The sequence below is a fragment of the Theropithecus gelada genome, chromosome 14 (assembly GCF_003255815.1).
Source record: "Theropithecus gelada isolate Dixy chromosome 14, Tgel_1.0, whole genome shotgun sequence".
Lineage (NCBI taxonomy): Eukaryota > Metazoa > Chordata > Mammalia > Primates > Cercopithecidae > Theropithecus > Theropithecus gelada.
The window spans coordinates 59,226,867-59,230,986 of NC_037682.1; positions in this window are offsets into that span (position 1 = coordinate 59,226,867).

Consider the following 4,120-nt stretch of genomic DNA (forward strand, 5'->3'; position numbering starts at 1 on the left):
ATCCCTTTGCAACTACTGTCTATTCTTTCTTCCAAATTTCTCAAAAGGGGGCTCTGCACTTATTTGTTCTACTTTCTCATTTTCCATTTGCTCAATTCATTGCATTGTGGCTTCTGCCTCCATTTTCTGCTAATACAGATCAAATCATGGGGATCCATAACCTCCATGTTGTCAAATTCAAAGGATACCTTTTTTTTTTTTTTTTGCCTTGACCTTATTGGAAATATTTTCTGCATTTGATGTTGTTGACCACTTCTTCACCCTTGAAAATCTTTCCTCTCTTGGATTTCTCCCATGACATTACTCTTTCCTGATTCTTCTTTTACCCTTCTGCTAATTCTCAGGTTTCTTTTTGACTGTCTTTTTCTGTGCTGGCTCCTAAACACTGGCATTCCAGAATTCAGTTCTCAGTCCTTTTCTCTTCTCACTCTATACTCTTCTAGGTAGTTGTTGAAATAGTCCTGTTGAACCAGGCTTGGTTGCTCACCCCTGTAATCCCAGCACTTTGTGAGACCACAGTGGGAGGATTGCTTGAGTGCAGGAGTTCCTGACCTGCTGGGGCAACACAGTGAGACCTCCATCTCTTCATAACAAACAAACAAAAGAATAGTTCTGATGAAGAAGGGTATTGGATTGAGAAAATTTTTGCCAGGTCTTGAATTTGACTGAGGAATCCCACTTCATGTAGGATTTGGGAAGACTTTATTCCTTATACATGTTCCAAATGAAAACCACCATCAAGAAGAAAAGAGGTGTGTCAGATCAATCATAAGAAAAATTACAATACCAAAGCAGTATTTATATATAGTGGAGGATAACGCTGCCTTCATTCCAGAAGTGTCTTTACTTTTAATAGAGATGAAAGCTCTATACTTTCATATAGGTGACTTGGGTGCCAACTGTCTAGTAATGCTAATTAGCTAGACTACCAAACCAAATAGCATAAAGCCACTACTCTTGGTAAGTGACTCTAGATGGATTTGCTTATAATTCAATTTTTTCCTGATAGGTCCAAAGTAATAATTTTCAAAACTGCTGCCTCAGAGGAACCCACATTGGTCAGAACTATATGCAGCATCTGAAGTGGCTCACAGGCTATTCATTGGTTGCTCCCACACCACAGAAAGCATCAGAAGAGGGAAGAGATTATAGTAGAGAAAGGATGGATGAAAGGCACAGGTTGATTCCCCATTGGTCAGGAGACTTTGCAGACCTCAGAGGAGATCAAGAATTCAGTAAGACTGCCTGTGGGTCAAATACATAAGGAAGAAGATGCCCATGTGAACTGCACATGGGCATCCCTAGCTAATTAGACTCCTCCCTTCAACCTCATCATGCAATCTGTGTCCTTCTTACCTGAAGAGATTTCCCTGAATACTGCAGCCTTCCTGCTCAATGAGATTGGGAAGACAAATATTTTGGCATGCTATCTGTAAACGGGTGATACTTCTGGATTTTTTTTTATTTTATCAAAAATAAATCTGGATATCATTTTTTTCTCTACAATTCCATAGCTAATCAACCAATTGATCACTGATTTCTGGGAATTCTACCTCTTGAATATTTATTAAACCTATGCAATTTTCTCCATCCCTAGTCCCACCACTAGAGTCCAAGCCATCATCATCTTTAACCTGGTCTCTTGCTTCCTAACTGGTCTACATTCTTTCAATTTTGCTTTCCTCCTGTCTATTCTTCCTCAGGAGCTGAAAGCGATCTTCTAAAATGCGAGTGTGAACATGCCCCTCTCCTGCTTCAAACCCTTCCATGATTTTCCATTGCCCTTAAAATAAAGGTCAAACCCTTAGCCCAGCATACAAGGCCCTCCTTGATCTGGTACTTTCCCACCTTCCTATTTCATCTTATGCCATTCTCCACTATCACACCTGCATTAGGCTGTTCTTGTGTTGCTATAAAGAAATACCTGAGACTGGGTAATTTATAAAGAAAAGAGGTTTAATCAGCTCACAGTTCTGCAGGTTATACAGGAAACATGGCACCAGCATCTGCTCGGCTTCCAGGGGAGTTTTTACTCATGGCAGAAAGCAAAGTGGGAACAGGCATCCCACATGGGCTGATCAGAAGCAACAGAGTGTGAGGGTAGAGGTGCCATACACTATTCATTTATTTGAGATGCCCAGACTGGAGTGCAGTGGTGTGATCTCAGTTCACTGTAGCCTCCGCCTCCTGGGTTAAAGTAATTCTCCTGCCTCAGCCTCCCAAGTAGCTGGGACTACAGGTGCCCGCCACCATGCCTGGCTAATTTTTTTGTGTTTTTAGTAGAGATGGGGTTTCACCATGTTGACCAGGATGGTCTCGAACTCCTGACCTCAGTTGATCCGCCCTCCTTGGCCTCCCAAAGTTCTGGGATTACAGGCCTGAGCCACCGCGCCTGGACATGCCACACACTTTTAGATAACAGATCTCACAGGAACTCACTCATCATGGGGAAGACAGCACCAAGCCATGAGTGGTCTGCCCCTATGACCGGAACACCTCCCACCAGGCCCCACCTCCAGCACTAGGGATTATAATTCAACATGAGATTTGATCAGGGGCAAATATCCAAACTATATCAACACCCATACTGACCTTCCTGTACTTCTCCTGCTACTTGGAATACTTTTCTCTTCTCCTGGCTGACCCTTCATCCCTTTCCCTCACTGAATTGTCACTTCCTATGATAGCCTCCTAAACTTCCCAGGCCAAATTAAACCCACTCACATAGCTCCCTGTACATCTCCTTCAAGATACTCATCACATTCCTAATTACATGTTTAATGTCTCTTTCCCCTGTTAAATTTCAAGCTATATGAGAGACGGAACTATCTTGTTTCTTGACCGGTTGCTAGCACCAAGGACAGTACCTCACACATAGTAATTATTTGCTGGAAGAAAATGAATGAATGAATGAAGACACCTTTGTTTTTCTGGGTAATTCTTCATCTTACAACAACTCAGGTCAGATGTCATCTCCAGGTGAGATGCAGTCAAATCTGATTCGTCTTTGGATCCCTAGTGCCTGGCTTGGGACCTGATACACAGTTCATATATCATAGGCATTTGTCAAATCATTATAAACTATTGGCTGTGAGTTGATAATTGTTGAAACTGAACGATAGGTATATGAGGGTTCATTATATTGTTCTGTCTACTTTAGTATACATTGGAAATTTTCCAGAATAAAAAGTTAAAACATTTATATTTACCTCAAGTAAAATAAAAGTATATTCAAAGATTACTTTGAAGCTTCCGGCTTGGGAAGCCACCAGTAGTTGGTGTCATTCATTGGAACGGATGGAATGGAGCTGTGTCCAGTGTGGGATGTGTGTTGTGTCGTGTGTGTGTGTGTTGAAGAGGGTTCTTTTTCACCCCAGTGAAACTCCTTAGAAGACTAATGAAGGGGGATGAAACAATGAATTCAGGCTAGGTACGGTGTCTGACGCCTGTAAACTCAGCATTTTGGGAGGCCGAGGTGGGAGGATCGCTTGAGCACAGGAGTTCCAGACCAGCCTGGGGAACATAGTGAGACCCCCATCTCTACTAAAATACAAAAAGCCAGGCGCGGTGGCACATGCCTGTGGTCCAGGTACTCTGGGGGCTGGGGTGGGAGGATCACCTGAACCCTGGAGGTTGAGGCTTCAGAGAGCCATGATCTTGCCACTGGGTGATAGAGTGAGACCCTGCCTTGAAAGAAAGAAAAAGAACGAACTCAGATTTGGACATCTTTAGTTTTAGGCACCTTAGAGGGATTAGCATGTAGGGCTTTCTGGATGGTCATATAACCTCTCATTATCCTTGATGGCCTCTGGGTCACTGATCTGACCACTGGGATATATCCCACTATCCAGGGAGGGCCTGTAGTAAATATAGTACCCCACCATTTTTCCTTACATCTTTACACTTTTCATTCACAATATCCCCTTCCTTGTGAATTTCTACGGGGGAGCAATGTATTCTTGATATTTTCCAGGCCTTGATATCAGCTTTATGTTCAGCAGCAGAGGTATTTCAGTGTCAAGAAACATCGGAGTTACAGTCCAAATTCATCACTAATTGTTACTGCGGGCAAATCGCTTTACCTGTCTTAATCTTAGCATCAGCCTCTGAAAAATGAGGA